The sequence below is a fragment of the Grammomys surdaster genome, unplaced genomic scaffold (genome assembly GCF_004785775.1).
Source record: "Grammomys surdaster isolate TR1022 unplaced genomic scaffold, NIH_TR_1.0 174, whole genome shotgun sequence".
Classification (NCBI taxonomy): Eukaryota; Metazoa; Chordata; class Mammalia; order Rodentia; family Muridae; genus Grammomys; species Grammomys surdaster.
The window spans coordinates 38,952-57,979 of NW_021604622.1; positions in this window are offsets into that span (position 1 = coordinate 38,952).

A 19,028-nucleotide genomic window follows, 5' to 3' on the forward strand; every position below is an offset into this window, starting at 1 on the left:
AGAAGAACAAAGCTATCTAACCATGGTTGATAGAGGCATAATATGGTATATGCCCTGGAAAGCTGTGGTCTTATTTGAGCTGATCTTTCCTTGTTACATCCCCATTTCTTTCTCCTAAAATGGAAATGTTTATTCCATTTCATTTTATATAGGACACATGTAACTAACTGTATTTTTATTTTTATTTGGGCTCACAGTTAAGAGTTTGTCATGAATATCAAAAGAGACTTGGACTTTGGACTTTTGAATAGTGTTGTGACTTAAAGTTTTTATAGACTTTGCAAGCTGGATTCAACCCATTTTGTATTATGAGATGTGCATGAAGCTTTGAGGGTTATGAATGCCATATAATAGGTAAAAGTGATGTGTTTGGGTGTCAAGTTGATAAGGATTATGATGATGGTTAACAATCACTGTTAGCTTGACTGGAATTGGAAGCATCTAGGACAGTGCCTTTCAACATGTGCATTAAGATGCCCCTTTGGTGAGTAGCATAAAACAACCCTTTCACAGGGGTCATCTAAGACAATCCAGAAACATAGATATTTACACTATAATTCAGAGCAGTATCAAAATGACAGTTATGAAGTAATGAAAATAATTTCATGGGTGGGGGGTCACCACAACATGGAAAACTATATTAAAGGGTCACAACATTAGGAAGGTGTAGCAGGATATTCTGCTACATTGTATTTGCAGTGAGCTCAGTGACTGGGCAGTAGAAGAGGAGGTAGAGCTGGGAGAAGGAAAGAGAATGGGGAGGAGAGAAGAGGAGGAGAGAGAGGAGGAGGCTCGAAACCATGGAGAACCACGAATCGGTGGGGAGGAGACCTGGGTAACAATTTATATCTAAAGGTTAGATATTGGGTAACAATTCTAATTGTGTGGCATCTTGTTAATTGAGCATTTCCAAATATATAAATCCATTGGATAATCATTAAGCTTTAAGAGTTTCATTTCTACCGAGTACCGAGGACATAGGATTGTTCTGGGCTCAGCCGAGCATTGTGGAGGCAGCTCGGTGGTTTAGCAGAGCCAGCAGACATGATGGCTCTCATGGATCTAGCTGTGGTGTGCTTGGCTTCTGGCCACTTCTAGTCCAGAACATGGTGGCCAGATCTAAACAGAGCCGCAGCACCAATTAGATAGCAAGCCCTGCCCAGCAGTTTTTCTAAATATTCCCATTTCAGGAAGGTTGAGAACCACTGTTCTATGAATATATGTCAAACCTTAAAAAAAATTCCAGAGAATTTTAGCAGAGGAGTAGAGACCCAGCCTGAATGTGGGAAGCACCATCCATGGGCAGGGGTCCTCTCAAATAAAAGTGAAAAATTGAGCTGAACGTGAACATCCATATCTGTGCTTCCTGACTATAGCACACAGTTTAATCAACTGCCCCCCACTCTTGCTGCCACATCTATCACTGTCTCTGCTATGCTTTCCCTACTATGATGGACTGTAGCATCAAACATTAGGCCAAAGTAAATATTTCCTTCCTTAAAATGTTATTTTTAGATATCTAGATATAGCAATTAAGGAATATTAATAATACACTGACCTTTAGAAAAGTAATGTTATACAAACTGTTCCTTTACCTGATTATTGACTAACTGACCAGCAATGTTCAGTCAGTTTGGTCACAATACTGAAAAAGTCATGACACTAGTTTGAGTATGTTTTAACAGCTTGGGGAAAGTGAGCTAATTGTCTATAGAGAATTTGAAAGATATGAATTCACATCATCTCTTGCTACTGTTTTCAGTATTTTTCTAGACAACATTCCATAGGAATGTTTATTTACTCTTTTAAAAAGAGTCTATCATGGGCCAGTAAGATGGTTCATCTGGTAAAGAATCTTGTTACTAAACCTGACAATCTGAGTAAAATCTCTCAGACCCACATATAGAAGATGAGAAAAGGCTCCTGTAAGTTGTCTTATAACCTTCATGTCATGTACACACACACACACACACACACACACACACACACACACACACGAAGTAAATACATGCGATATATTTTTAAAAAAAATAGTTTGCTTTTTTGTCAAAACTAGCATACTAAGCCAGGCATGGTGATTTAAGACTTTGATCGCAGAGCATAGGAAACAGAGACAAGAAGAAAACTGTAAGTTTTCCTTTAAGAGCAGCCTGGACTACACAGTGAGTGCAGGGCAATCAGAACTACATGTGTAGACCCTATCTTAAGAAAGACAAGGTGAAGGAAAGGACAGGGAAGAAAAAAGGAGAAAGAGGAGGCAGAAGGCAGAAGTGGAAGAGGAGAAAGAGGAGGAGGAGAGGTAGGAAGAAAGAGGAGGAGAAGCAGAGGGAAGAGGAGAGGGAGAAGAGGAGAGGAAAAATTCTGTTAGACCAATGCAGGTGTAGAATCCTCCTGGTTCTATTACTCTGTAACTGAAGAGCATCTAAGATAATCTTTCAGTGCTGAGACATGATATCAAGGTTGAACCCAAGAATACTATATACGTGAAAGAAGAACACTCTATATATACAACAAGGAGTCAACTTAAAGGTGGAATAGAGAATGTCTGGATGGAGATGTGTGTGTGTGTGTGTGTGTGTGTGTGTGTGTGTGTGTGTGTGTGTGTGATGATTAATTGATTTTCATGAAGATAGTATTACAGCATAGGGCAGGATATGCCACAGGTCAGAAATGGGGAAGATAAATGGGATGATTATTTTTTTTTAATTATTGGATATCTTACTTACATTTCATATGTTATCCCATTTCCCCATTTCCCCTCACCCAAAAACCCCCTAACTCAAACCCCCTTCTCCTGTTTCTATGAGGATGTGCCCCCAACCACCCACTCCCTCCTCCCCACCCTCGAATTCCCCTACACTGGGGCATCCAGCCTTCATGGAACCAAAGACTTCCTCTCCCACCTATGCCCTACAAGGCCATCCTCCCCTACATATACAGCTGGAGCCATGGGTCCCTCCCTATGTGTTCCCAAGCTAGTGGTTTAGACTCTGGGAGCTCTGGTTGGTTGGTATTGTTGCTCTCTCCATGGAGCCACAAACCCTTTAGGCTCCTTCAGTCTTCTCTCTAACTCCTCCACTGGGAACCCCTTGATCAGTTCAATGGTTAGCTGTGAGTATCTGCGTCTGTATATGTCAGGCTCTGGCAGACCTATAAGGAGACAGCTATATCAGGCTCCTGTCAGCATCCACTTCCTGGCATCCACATCAGCATCTGCCTTTGGTGACTGCACATGGGATGGATACCCAGGTGGAACAGTCTCCAGAAGGCCTATGCTTCAGTTTCTGTCTCACACTTTGTCTCCATATTTGCTCCCATGAGTATTTTGTTAGTCCCTCTAAGAAGGACTGAATCATCCACACTTTGGTCTTCCTTCTTCATGAGATTCATGTGGTCTGTGAATTGTATCTTGGGTATTGCAAGCTTTTGGGCTAATATCCAGTTATGAGTGAGTGCATACCATGTATGTTCTTTTGTGATTGGGTTACCTCATTCAGGATGATATTTTCTAATTCTATCCATTTGCCTAAGAATTTCACAAATTCATTGTTTTTAATAGGTGAGTAATACTCCATTGTGTAAATGTAGCACATTTTCTGTATCTATTCCTCTGTTGAAGGACATCTAGGTTCTTTCCATCTTCTGGCTATTATACATAAGGCATCTATGAACATAATGGAGCATATGTCCTTGTTATATGTTGGTTCATCTTCTGGGTATATGCCCAGGAGTGGTATAGCTGGGTCCTCAGTTAATGCTATGTCCAATTTTCTGAGAAAGCACCAGACTGATTTCCAGAGTGGTTGTACCCGCTTGCAATCCCACCAACAATGGAGGAGTATTTCTCCACTTCCTCACCAGCATCTGCTATCACCTTATTTCCTCATTTTATATCCTGTGGTCAGAAATTATTGTTAACTAAAAATATTAACATTATGTAGAGTACTAATGTTGGACTCTAAGATCCAAACCAGGAGATGCACTCCCCCAGAAGCACTCACAGACAGTGGATTCGAAGCAACAACATGAGGTTTATTGATAACTGATACACCAGGCTTCCCTCACATGCAGGCAAGAAGAACCCCGAGCCAAAGCTGGGAGCAGTTTTTATACAGAGTTCACGAGGGCAACCACAAAGGCTGACCTTCCCAGGTCAGGTTTCTAGGTGACTCAGATTATGACAATGAATGTCTTCCATTTGCCCAGGTATATTAAGTTAAGGGCCCAGCTTCCTGATTACCTCTCAACTTGGTTTCCCTGGAATGTGTCTATGTGTTGTGAGCCTTCCCCACCTGCAGGTGGGTTCCCTTCCCTGTGGTCTGAGGAATGTTAATCAGCCTCTCCCTTCCTCCTCTGAATGTTAATCTGGCAGGTGTCCTCTGACTAAGGAATGTGCTCCTCCCATGGGGATTCTTTAAATTTTAAGTTTAAACTTAGACCTGAAAGTCCTACACTTACCCAAAATAAGGCATAATATATACACATCTGATGCATATTTGCTCATTTACTTAAATGATTCTATTAATATCAATACAATAATTATTTCCAATTTAGAAGTTAACTAAGACACACATGGTGACATGGCTGAAGTTTGGCAAGTAGAAGTCAGAATTTGAAGTTCGGTGGGTAGACTCTAAAAGTCATCTTCTTGCCTTATACTGCACTGTCATTTAGAGTAGAAGCAGGGGAATTATATATACCTAAATAACACAATACAAAATATAATCTATGTTCATACTTATCTTGGGAAACTAGCTGGCAACTTCTCTAATGTCAGCAAAGTAAGTACAAAGACAGACTTGTAGAAATTATCTCTGTATGCTGAAATAGCACAACTGTATTCTGACTTTCACTCACTTACTCAACCAGCTTTTGTGAATCATCTTCTCGATTCCAGGAACTCTGTTATATAATCTGGGTAGAACTGTAAGTGAAACACAGCCAGAGATCACTAGCAGAAACTTGAGCATGCATAAAACTCTATTGCATACCATTTGTTTATTTGGGCTCAGGAGCAGCGGCAGAAATGCATGCCTGCCAGAGGAAATACTTCCCACCATGGTACCTCTGAATCAATCCCAATTTGGTATAAATAATCAAGATCCTCAGGTGCCAGACAATGCAAGTTTTGGTTTTCAGTGTGGAACATTTGAGTGACAGCTCATTGATTTACATGCTTGTTTTGAAAACAATTAACATTCCATCTGGGATTCTGCAGACAGTAAGAAAGTCCAATATTCATGTACCTCCCTCTGCTCTACTCTACTGAGGCAGACAATCTACCAACGCTTACCTCAGGTGAACTAAGCCTTTTACAGGCATCACCCTACTTAATCATTCATTAGTTGTCTTCCCTTTACAAGTGAGAAATTCAAGGCTTAAAATTTCCTCAAGAGATTAGCAAGAGGAAGTAGCAAAGCCAGGACTAAATCTAGGCTTAGCAAAAGACAAAGTCCTAACCTAAATGTTACTTCGTGTCTTGCTTCCTTCAAGAAATATTGCTAAACAACTTACCATCTTTCACAAATTGCAGCCCTTATCCTTCACAGATATCACATAGTTGTATTACAGATAACGATGTTTCCAGCAGTGGGTCTCAGTTCTGCCTGTGACATTTAAACCTGTGAACAGTTTCTAGTGATATTCATGACTATGGGTAATCTCACAAGTTTAACAAATATCTACAGAGTAAGGCTTTATTATGGAATATGAATGCCTCTTTATTGGTTAGATGAACTTTCACTTAAAGATCATTATTGTCAATCTGGAAGCAAAAAAAAAAAGATGTAAGAAACATAAATTACCAGAGAAAAATTTAATTATCAACCGAGCTGTGTGATAGGTCTGAGAAGCCTGAATTTGTCATAAAAATCATAGTGACTGCTGAGCTTATTGAAAATTTGTTCTGCATCCTTCCATAGACAAAAGAAATAAGAAATTTGGGTCTGAGAGATGGTTTGCTGTGTATGGTCAGTTGCCACCAAGCCTGATGACAGGAATTCATTCTCTAGTATTCACATGACAAACAAGACCAACACATGTGCCATGGCATGCACATACACACACACACACACACACACACACACACACACACAGAGGTGTGCACATGCACGCACACACACACAGTGTAAAAGAAATTAAAGATAAATATATAGCATATTAAACTTTCATTAAATGTAAAAATGTAAATATAAATTTAGGATTAGAGTGAAACAGCTTTATGTATAAACAGATTGTATTTATGAGGTCTCTGTAGCAGTTTGAATCAGAATGTCTCCTCTGCACTCATGTATTTGAACACTTGGTCCCAAGTTCACAGCACTGTTTGGAAAAGGTTTAGGAGGTATGGCTTTGTGGGAGGGATTACGTCACTGGAGGCTGGGCTGCTAGAATTTAACAACCTGCACTGCTGAATGCTTGTGCTTTGTGGTCATGAGTCAAAACGTGACTCAGCTTGTTGCTCCAGACACCGTGCCTGCCTGCCGCTATACCTCTCTACCATGACGCTGATGAGTTCTCGTGTCCCAAAACGATGAGATTGGGCTGGACAGATGACTCAGCTGTTAAGAGCTCCGACTGCTCTTCTAGATGACTCGAGTTCGATTTCTAGCAACCACATGGTGACTCACGACCATCTGTAATGGAATTTGATGCCCTCTTCTGGTGTGTCTGAAGACAGCTACAGTGTACTCAACATATATATAATAAATAAAATAAAAATTAAAAAAAAGAAACTGTGAGATCAAATAACCCTTTCTTCTATAAGATAGATTTCTTGGTCATGGTGTTTTATCAAAACAATAAAAGAATAACTGATACAGGCACTACACTGAGAGGGAAATGATTATGGAAAGTATCAAGATGGCAAGACAATTTGTGAGGCATGTAGGTCTTCCAAACTATTGATTTACTCATTTAGCTCTTCCCATTACATTCATGTGACATAGTCCACAAAGGGAATACCAATTACTCCCCCATTTTCATGTGTTAGAAGCTTAATTATAAAATACATATATTAACATATATTCAGATTTTTGGAAAGTAATTAGGATTAGATAACATCACTGAGGTGGTTTCCTCATGCTTCCATTGCTTTATGCTTTTATTTTATCTTATTTTACTTCATTTATTATTGATTTTAGATGGCTACTTGTCTTCTAATGAGAGAGAGAGAGAGAGAGAGAGAGAGAGAGAATTTGGGTGGGAGGGGAAGTGGGAAAGGGAAAATTAATAATATATTCTATGAATATATGAATAAGAATATATTATATGTAAAACCCTTTTCAATTAAAAAATAGGAAAAATACTTGTAATACTTATAACTTAGCCAGAAATAAGAAAAGGAGGAAGAGGAGGAGGAGGAAGAAGAAGAGGAGGAGGAAGAAAAGGAGACAAAGAAAGATGATGAAGAAGAAGACAACAAAACAGATAAAGTGGACCTGGAGCACTGCTGCTATTGCTGTGCCATACCCTCACCGTGTCATCATGCAGTGTGGAGGCCCACACCAAGTGCTGACATCATGATCTTGAACATGCCTGCCAGATGTCAGAACTGTGATCTAAGTAAGTCTCTATTGTTTATAAATTTTCTGGTCTGTGGTGTTCAATCACAGCAACAGAAATACACTGGCAATAACATTGGGACTAATATATACGTGCGTGTGTGTGTATGTGTGTATGTGTGTGTGTGTGTGTGTGTGTGTGTGTTTATAGGGGTCCCCTTCTAATTTTTTTTATTTCCAACATGACTGACTCTTATATCATTTCCTCACTTCCCTCTCTCCCTTCAACTCTTTCCATGTTTCTCAGTTTCTTAAATCCATGACCTCTTTTCTAATTATTTGGGGGGGGGTTAAGAAAATAGTTTGCAACATATTTATTTTATATAAAATGACTAAAGGTGAAAATGGAAAGTCACTTTGCTATAAAACTAGCAATGAAAACTTCAACTAATAATGTCTCTCCATTCTGGTTTCCTAATATGTAAATTGAAGACATGGGCTAGTATAAGGTTGTTTTAGCTTAAAACTCTGTGAATCTTTAATGAACTTTCTATTTATTTACTTAAGTGCAAAAATTAGACACTAAAGCTTCCAGTCTTAAGACAGAGCATGGCAAATGCTTAGTTGTAGTTAAGAAAACTAACAGGACCCTAGGGCAAGGAGTCCTCCATTTACGGAACAGTGAAGATTATGTCTTCAGTTTGGAGACTGAATTTTGATTGAATGATAATTAGAAATGCATATGTAGATGATTAATTGTTATATTAGCAAGACTTCATGCAAAGGAGAAAAGATGCTTGAGAAGCTGGCTAATTTTAAGTAATTGAAAGACTGGTGGAATTTAATAGATTGATCTCTAGAACCATCATGGACAGAGAGTTTGGATATATAACAAACAGAAAAGGGGTTTGAAGAAGAATGATATACAGACACATAAAATAGTCAACTACAAACCTACAAAGAGCTACTACCATGTATAGCCATGTGTGCACAGCAGTCCCCTCCAGGTCTGAGTATGTGAATTCATACATGCTTAACAGCCCAATCATAGGTCTAGAAGATAGCCTTGTATAAATTATACTGAAATCCTATTAGTCACAATTTCAGCCATTTATGGCAACAATGTACTATAGATATTTTAAATCTCTACTCTGTTCATTTCTATCTATAGCTAAGCGAAACTCATTTTCTCCCTGAACCCAAAATCAGCCTTAGAGTGTGTCATATCCGAATCTTCTAGGCAGATTGGATCCCATCAGATAAAATGTCCTCGCCATGATGGGACTGTGGTGTAGTAGTTTCAAATGTCTTCTGTTATTGTGGAAAATGCTGTGATATCTCTGTGCAGTACATTCCTTTTAGTTGACTATTTTTCATTGAGCTGGACTCAGACCAGTGTTTTCCACTTGGCTGAGAGATGATTTGCATGAGTTATACTGTGCTCTGACCTTGGAATCTCTTAGTCTAGAAAGCCTAGTAGCTTTCCTGTCACTTTCCGCTGTGTTGTGTTGTTCCTGCCATTACTGTACCCACAGGAAGATATTCATACCAGTGTATAAACTTTTGGAAACCTCAATTTGTAAAATAAGCAATAAAAGTCCATCCCTTTCCCCTGAATTTGGAGAAGGTGGCTAAGTAAATATGGTCTGGGTGAGGTTTCCTTGAATTTTCAAAGACCTTAAATTACACAATTTATCTTGCACCTTTATGACTCCTGTATGAGGGCACTTTTGTGAATTTCTACATATTTTTAGATTAGGTGGATTTTCTTCCTCCTCTGTGTTGCTGTTCTCTGCACTTGAATGTCATAATCCCCTGTTGGGTGCAGATTGAACAAAGGTGGCTCATTCATTCAGTAGGTAAATATTTATTGAATGCCCATGATGGATCAGGTTCTACTCTAGAGACCATATTACTCATCAGCTTCACACCACCATAATGAAGTATTTGAAGTAACTAACTTACACACACACACACAATGCTTACTTTGGTTCATATTTTTGAGATTCCCTGGCCTCTGCCAAAAGAAGCAAATCATGATAGAAATCTACTGGCACCCAAATGTACATCTTCAAGAAGAAGAGGAGGAGGAGGAGGAGGAGGAGGAGGAGGAGGAGGAGGAGGAGGAGGAGGAGGAGGAGGAGAAGGAGGAGGAGGAAGAGAAATGGGTGATTAATATCTCATGCTCAGAGTTCTGGGGAGACCTCCCACAAGGCTCTACCTCCTAAAGGTTTATAAAATTTCCTGAGAGTACTGATCTTGGATTAAGCTATCACCACATAATTCTTTGGGAGACATTAATCCAAACAGTAGCACTATGTATGCTGTTACTTGTCAAGGTCAAATAGCCCTTGTCCTTGGGATCATATGCCCTAAAGGGAGAGACAACCAATAAATGAGTGAGTCCACCAAATGATGCACGTGTGATAAGCTTTTTGTACAACAATAACACAAAAGTTTAACATGTTATATTAGAACCAAATGTTCTATTTAGTCGACTAAGAAGAGCTTCTTTAGAGAAATGATCTTAAGATCCAGGAAGAAAGGTGCAAAGAGGAACACGAGCAAACTTCCTTGTAGTAGAGGTAAGCATGAAGGTAGGTCCTGATGTGGCCCTTGTCTGTGAAGATTCACCCTGGCTTCCCTGGGAAGGACTTCCCTAGGTTCTTAAGCATACACAGTAGTTCTGGCAGGTAAATACATATTCCTATCCAGGAAAGAAGGAAGACTTCAGAGTAAGTCTTATAAAAGATTTTTCCATCTCAGTAAAGGTGAGAGATGCCCATTAAGTGATTTATGAAGGGCCCATGGCAGTGTGCGTGGGCTGGTGTGAAGCTTTCTATTCACAGTAGCGCTTACATTGGGACTGACATTTGGGACAACCTGCCTAACAAGATGAAAATTGAGCCCAAATGGCCTCTTATGCTTCTATATACTTCTTATTTATGCACAAAGATTTTCCTATTACTCTTGGCTTTGTTAATAAATGCACCAGGTTTTTCTGAAACGAGCATTTTCCCAACAAAAGAAAAGCATGCATCTGTTTGATGTTCTCACTGTGGAACATAAGAGAATATGGTGACAGTGTTTAGTTTGGTTTGGTTTCCTTCATCTTGCTTTAGTTTTGAGAGCAGATTATTTGAACACCAAAAGTCGTGATTTTATACTTCTCTGGTGGCATTTTGACTGCCATACCAGAGCCTAAAAACTGAAATATAAATAAATCTAAGTATACGCTCATAAAGAGTTAAAATGGTCCTATGCTAAGTTTTTTTTTCTTTTTAAATAGTTCTTCTTGGAGCTCAAAAACAGCCTGGCAGATAGATCTCATTTGAGTGTATTTTTAAAGCAGAAGTTAACAGTTTCTTCCTTCACCAACATTAACCTTTCCAAGCTCTTCAAGGCAAGGAAGCCAGTAAGAAAGTTTGCCTAACATCTCACACAAATAGTTTCTTCATAAATGTTTTCCATTTCTTCAGGGAAGGGTCTGCCAGAGCTTTCCCACTGTTTGTGATAGGTTGATCAGTTGACATGTGACTGGAGAGACACACAAACTTTATAGAGGAAAGCTATGTGGCCAAGAAGAAGTGTTCCCTCTGTTGCCTCTGAGCTGCTTCGATTTTTTTCCACTGCCCTCAATAATGAACTGAATTAATATTCATCAAGCATTGAGACAAGGCTAGACCTGTATTCTGTCTTTTATCAATATTTGCAATGTTAGATGAAAAAGAGTTAACTGAGAAAATAAAAATGAGGTAAATGATAGAAGCAAGCATGGAGAAGCTATTAAGAAAACTGAAATGTTCAGATTTGTAATATAAGATTCACTTTTTGTCATATATTTGTATAATCTACAGGAAAGATTCCCAAGTTCAGTGGGCACCAACAGTGCCTCTTCAGTAATTCCTATAGAAACCTGAGTGTGATTAAATTTCAAGAGTTTATAGACTATAAATTTTACCAACTGTTCCCCTGAAATAAACTATATCCGTAATAGTGTCTAAAGTCCTCTTGGTTTTGACTAGTAATAGTGTCTAAAGTCCTCTTTGATTAATAGGTTGTAAGCACTACACTAGCCATGCTACATTGTCCAGAAAAGAAAATAAATAATAGGTTATACAAGGATGAAATATTTCAAAAGAAACAAGTTAACAAGAGGGGCCTCGTGCTAGCGTGACATCTTCTTGCTAGGCATCTCTAGACAAGTAGAATTCAAGGATCTTGAGGAAGGTGAAGGAATTGGATCCCCAAACAAGAGATACTTCAAAGCACGGGGCCTATTGTGTAGCAGTTCCCTCCAAGATTAAAAGCTCCTTAAGATACAGGTTGTGGAAAAGGAGGTCAAACAACAGAATGGTCTAATAGGAAGTGAAATGATAGAGTGTCCTAAGGAGAGATGAAAATGACAGATTATTCTAAGAGGTGGTGAACCCTACCATTCCACAGTGGAGAAACTTATGCTCAGGAAGTAAATAATTAAGTAGCTATAGAATCAGAAAGGACTTTTGACCAACACTCCCAGGCAAACTGACCTCCCTGGATTACTAGCTAAACTGCCTGGAAAAAGGCACTCTCTAACCTGCTCAGCTTCCTATGCGGCATGGTCCAGGTTTTCACCTTTTGTGAGCCATCACCCATGTTGGGGTAGACATGGTGATGTAGTTGTCTTTGAGTCATTTCTGTTCCCGTAAGAAACCTCTCACCCATATTCTTCTATGTAACCACAATAAAACTCACTGGTTTCCTAGTTTGAATTTGAGTAGTGTTTTTATCTGAGGTGAATAAATGTTTGTTCCCATCTCCCCAGGAAAGATGTCATGTGACAGGGCCTCAGACATCTGCATAAGTCCTCTTTAACACAGCAACAGGGAGTCCAGAAAGGCCATGTAGTCTAGGCAAATAAAATTATACTATTGTAAAGTTATTCTGTTCCTGATCTTCAAAGTGTAAAGTGCAATATAGTATAATGTTTACTATAAGTAGCCTTGGATAAGTTATGGCTTATATTATTAATCCCCAAGAAACCACTAAAAGCAGTAGCCAATAAGAGAAATAAAACACACAAAAAATCATATAATAAAAACAAAAGAAGTCAGAAAAGGAAAAAAGGCAATTAGCAAAAACACAAATAATTAACAAATATTGAGATGGTAACATAAGCCAAATTGCATCAATAATAATATGAAGTGGTGGTGATTGTTGGGTAGGATAAAGAAGATGAATAAACCTAACTAGGTTTTCCTTTGAAGAGACGTGCTCTAAATCTAAAGACACAAATAATCTGAAAGCATAAAGTAGCTGGGTCATTATATTAATATCAGACAGAGGAAACACAAAGGCTGAGACTTAAAAAAATGATAAAAGGCCATTTAGTAATTAGATGGACTCATCTGGAAGAGTCAGTATTATAATTATGTGTGTGCACAGACAACAGAATTCTCTAATTTGTGGAGCAAAAGTGGAAATATGTCCAGAAAAAAAATAGTCAAATTTATTATTGTACTTAAGAATTTTAATAAGGCTTTCAAATAAAAGCAATTAAACACAATTCACTATAAATGTAGGCAAGTAGAAGTGTACTATGACCTAGTTTCATTTAACTGACATTTGTAAGTGCAGAGTATGTAGAATGTTTAATTTCAGCACTTAAGTGTTCAAGGCTAGACTGAGCTATATAGCACAACTTTTCCTTAAAACAACAAAACAGGAAATAAACAAGATGAAAATCTCCAAACAAGCCAATGATTATATATATAACATATCATATATCATATAATATGCAATATATAATATAATTATATATATATGTGTGTGTGTGTGTATACACACACATATATATATATGAGTTCTATACTATAGGTGTAAAATAGTACTGAGAAAATTAATGATCATTTAGATATTGGAAAGATGGAGCAATGTCCTTTGCTTAGGGATTGACACACTTATTAATCTTAAGACATATAGTTTGATTGACAGGTTTAATATTACTTCAGTAAAAATCCAGAGATTTTGTAAACTAGAAATTTCAAAAACATATAAAAAGATATGAAGTTTCAAATAGCCCAAGCATATTTTAAAACAACAAAAAAATGAGGATGTATAACAGCCTACTTTAAATAACTAATAATAAAGCTACAAAACCAATGCTATTGGGAGCAGTCAGTGGCAGCATGGGGTCAGTCAGTAGAACAGAGCTCAGAAATAAACTCTGAACTCTCGTTGGACCAAATTCCATATATAATACAAGAAATAGAACTTTTAAAGACTAAACATATGTATAAGAATAATAAATATTTATTGCTATTTCATGTGACACATGAAAATAAGTTCATAATAAATATGTATTTAAATGTAAAAGTCAGAATTATAAACATTCTAAAAGGAAAATAAAGAAAAAAACATTAACCTTTCAGTAGGTCTATCTCCTACTAGGCCGTAAAATACATGAATTAGGTTTAAATAAACTAAAAATTTTACTCTTCTAAAGATACCATCAGAAGAAAAAAATGAAAAGAGCAAACTTTATTTTAAAACGTTTAAAATGAGCATACCTTTAAGTCAATAGTGAGATAAAAACAGTTTTAAAATGTGAAAAAGATGTAAGGATGTAGAGTTTGATTCGCAGTGTGTGAGGACCTTCCCGGTGTCTTTAATAGTCAGAGAGATGAAATTAAGACCATAATGAGATGCCACTTCATAGTCATTAGAACACATAAAATGAAAATGCCAAGTACCAGTGAGAAATCAGAGCTCCTCAGATGCAAACCCATCAAGTTGTCCTTCATCTTCATAGTAGATAACATCTGGACACCACCCGGTACCTAGCAGGAGAGGGGAAGTGAAGCGCTGATGGCTGGATAGCAAAGTTTCCATGATTCGTATGTGTTCTGCAACGTTCATGTGCTGGGAAACTTGATCTCAAATGTAAGTTTTAGGTCTTCTGAGTCAGTAAATGCTACTTTCACAGAAGAGAGATCCCTGACCAAAGAGAGAACATTCTCACGGACGTGGCTCCTACATCTTGAATATCTCTGCTTCCCTAACTGTGAGAACCATCCCACACCACGTTCTTTCCACAGCCCCCAGCCTCATGTATTCTGTCGTTGCAGTGCAAAGGAACAGAGCAGCTATTCCACTCAGCAGTTAAAAAAAGAACACAACGGCTGTACACGCAGAATTGACGACTCACAGGAAGTCCTGTTGTAAGTGAAAAGAAATGTGTAAAAGTATATTGAGTTTTCTATTTGTATAAAATAAAAAATGTGATTAAACTTCTGTGATAAAAATCATTATTAGTTACCACACATGGAGGCAGGAGGAGTCAATTTATTATTAAGGCATCTGTAGGAACTTCTGTGAGGTTATGCGTATTTTATCTCTTGAGTCATTTTTACATTTGATTGTATGTATATTTAAAATGTACTAAACTTTGCTCTTAAACTATGTTATTTTGCGTAAATTACACTTTCTTAATGTTGATTTAAGCTGGAGATTTGACGCCATTGTTTAAGCTTATCATCTGGACATAACTCACTGACTTGTTAGTGTAATTACTTAATATCTATTATAAACATGGTCTAATTGGACATCTTCCAAAGCTTCAGCCTAGCAGGGAAAGGAAAAAATACTCTAATCACAAGTAAGAGTGAACATTTGAGGAGGAAATTTAAATCACTTTTATAGTACACTTCAGATATACCAAGCACAGTACCATTCCTGGAGCACTTCACTCAAGAATCCATATCTATGTGATGTGAAATTTTGTCAGAGACTGAAAGAATAATTAAATCTATCCCAAGAAAAACAAAGGTATGCCATGACCTGGATGAGAGAGTACACAGTATGTACCTAAGGGAAAGGAAGCATAATGTAAGGTTTTGAAATAGTGACCATGTAGGCCAACAGAGGTGACTGTAGGATACTGAGATATGCTAAAAGTTTCAGAATGTCTTCATTAACGGCTGAGAAGAACTAACAGATCATGATGGATAAATTTGACCAGTCTTTAGGCTGGCCACTTTTTGAAGGAAAGATGAGAAAATTAACACAGAGATATCCTTGAGATTATCTGCATATCCAGGTAAGGCATGGTGAGAGGGTATGGCAAGCAGGGATGAGAAGAGGCTTGAAAAATCATTTAAAATTTAAGTTAATTGCAATTGGACAACGGGATGAGAGAAAGAAGGAGGTGGTGCTCACCTTGTGGTTTGGCTGAACTGGGTGGATACAGTACCAGTTCTTGAGTCCGATGGTAAGAATGAAGAGTTTGGTTTGAGGATTACTCGCTTGGAGGTGTTCACTTCCTTTTAGTTTTCTTTCATTTTATCTTACAGAGGCAAATTCTCTCTACAATGACTTGGAGCTGTTCAAGCTTTGCTCTCATTATTAAGTGGCTGTTTAAATCCCACCCAACCCATTTCCTTTAGTTATTCAATGACTAATTATCCAAATATTCCCACTGACCAGTCTACTGTTCCTTTTCTCTTTCCTGTTCCTCCTGCTGACATTGTAAAGCAACGGCACAGACTTCCCCAGTGATTATGAGGGTTTATCATATACACACAAGAGGGACCGGCTTACACAAACATATAAAATCACCTTGTTTTTTTCTAAACACCAAAGGAGCTAGAGGTCCATGGCTAGGCACAGTGGAAACTAAGAGTCTAGACAACTGTTTTTAGAACACAAATAAAACTATAATAATGAGAAGTGCTGAAAGACAGCCTCCTTCTCACACACTAGGTCCTTGTGAAGCAAGCCACGGGCCACCCTCTGCAGAAATATAGGTTGTGCTGCACAGGAAAACTGCTGCTTTCAGTAACTGTTGGCAGCCTGAGGCAAGCAAGTAGCACTGGTGTACCTGCTTTGAGGAATACATGGATGCCTGAACCAAGCTATGGCACAAGATATCACTGATGATATCTTCGTCACCTCATGGTTTATCTTAGTTACCATTTTCATCTTAAGATCTTAGAATATATCCCTGGTTTGAAACTAGAAAATGCATGAGCCAAAGAGACAGAGAAGGTCTACCACATACATATCCACAGTCCATTGATGCACATGCAGTTTAACTACCCCCCCATACCATTTGGCATCTAGACTTCCCAGGCTCCATAGTTCATGGCACATGGAAGTCCCTTCATATCTTCGTATCATCTCCTTCATGCATTTCTCAACCCCTATGTTCAACACAGTGCCCTACTCGAAGTTTATAGCTACCTGAAATACACATGATTTTACTAGAACAAAAAGTAGAAAGAGCAAATTGAAACCGGTGCAAATTGTTATTCATTGAATAAAAATGAAAATGTGTACAAGGGTAAAGAATTTTTAAATATAATTTAATATGATTTATCATATAAGCTGTGAATATTTTCTAAATATAGGAAAAATAGATCAAACTATAAAGGCAACCAAACTATACAAAGGCAACCACTAAAACTGTATAAAAAGAGAAAATTTAAACTGACTGTGAACTTTGTATATTTAAGAATTCCCACATATATAATTACTTAAGTGTTACTTGAAGTCCTTTTTTGTAACTATACATTTATATAGGATAATTTCAGATAGAAAACAAAACGAGAGAATGTTTAAGATTCAACTAATAGGTGTCTTATTTAATTTTATTTTTGAAATAATTATATTACCATTCATTGCTTATTTTGATTCTGAATCTACTTAACATATATAATGAGAAATAAGTAAATGTATAACTATAAAGTATCAAGATTTTCACTTTTGGAGAAATACAGCATTAAAAACCTAAAGAACATCTATGCATTATTAAATTTGAATCAGAAATATTAGTTAACGTACATTTGAAGATGTTTTCTAGTGACAACGGTACTCCCGTGCAAGCATACATGTACTGAATATCTGTCTTTAAATATTATTCTGTTATAGAACTCTGTAAAAGAGAAGAAACTTAGTTCCTCAGAAAAACAGTTAATTTTAGAGCAGGAGCAAGAAAAAAAGGCTAGGATACATTAATTTAAAAGTAATAAAGTGCTTAAAGATTAATGGGGTTATGTCAAACGGATAAGGGATTATTCTTTTAGAGGTTTCTCTTGACCCAGTTTGATATCTATCAGTCTATTATAACACCCAAAAGCATAGAAATACAGCAGAAGTTACTTTAGGAAAAATTTTTTGTCAACAAATGGGATCATCCATTTTTCCATCTATAATACAATAATTTACCTACATAGCTTTATAGTCATAGGATGCTAAAATGAGAGTGTGGCACTGTGGAGATATAGAATATTCACACTTAAAGTAACTTTTACCAGTTATTTGCTAAACATATAAAGTAGGAGGTATAAGTTTTGCATAGGAGGATTAAAGATTATCAGTTTGAGAAAATCATTAAATTTGTGTTAGTTTCATAGTTTAACCTGATAGTTTATACTTTATGGTATGATGTATCCAATATTCAATTTCTCTTGCATGTTAATCTTGACAGAAAATTTCATCCTGAATCCAAGCTCCTGAAAGAAAATAGACAGGTTCAAAATATTGGATACTCTGCAAGATAATTAGCTTAGACTCTTGGAAAAGTCAATGCTATAAAAACTAAAAAAGGTAAGGTGATTTCTCTAAGTTAGGAGATATTAAAGATTAAAAAGTCCTATTCCATTTGTGACTTGACTGTACAAAAAAAATATGGCAGTACAATTACAGTGCTTTTAAAAATGTCATTAATCATGGAAAGACCAGGTTGAAATTTTAGTAACAAATGATTATACTCTGTTCAACTCATTTTCAAATAGTTTAGAAGAAATATGTAAAAAAAAAAAAAGAAAGCAAAAGTTGGTGAATCTGAGCAAATTATATTGAATATCTACAGTGCAATCAAAAGATACATCATGAGGCAGAATGAATATACAATGGCAAAGAACAGCTCCATTCCAAAGGGCAAGATGGGGACATAGTAGAGAAAATAGGAATAACGCAAAACAAAGACCCAGCAAGGCATCATCTGTAGTTCCTTGTATGACATCTACAGTTCTGGTGTCAGCTGGACTCCGAGAGGCTTAGAAACCCCCTTCTTTCCAGCTTTGTTGCCTCTAGAACTTGTAGGTTTTCCCTTAAGTTGGATCCTCTCAGTGTCTGCAGCTTTCCATCGTGAATATTCTCCATAGCTGGAATGTCTAATATCCTGAGGTCTTCATTGCAATGTATGCTTTGCCACCACAGCTTTGTGCAAGCACTCTCAGGAGCTTTGTGCACAGCATCTGATTGTGCCTCTACTCATTGCCTGGTATCTGTGGCTTTCTGTAACCTTGAAGCAAGTTTCCATGACCCTTCACTCTCATTCTGAATGCCAGCAAACTAGCCCTGTGCAGATGAAGACATCAAGTTCAACTGAGTGCTTGAGTTGAGGCCAGCTGGGGCTTACTTGAACCACAGCTGTAGAAATCCCCGAGTGACCAAAATTTATTTATCTAATTTCATTTTATTGGGCACTTACATGATTTTTTTTTATTTTTTTTTTTTTATTGGATGATTTATTTACATTTC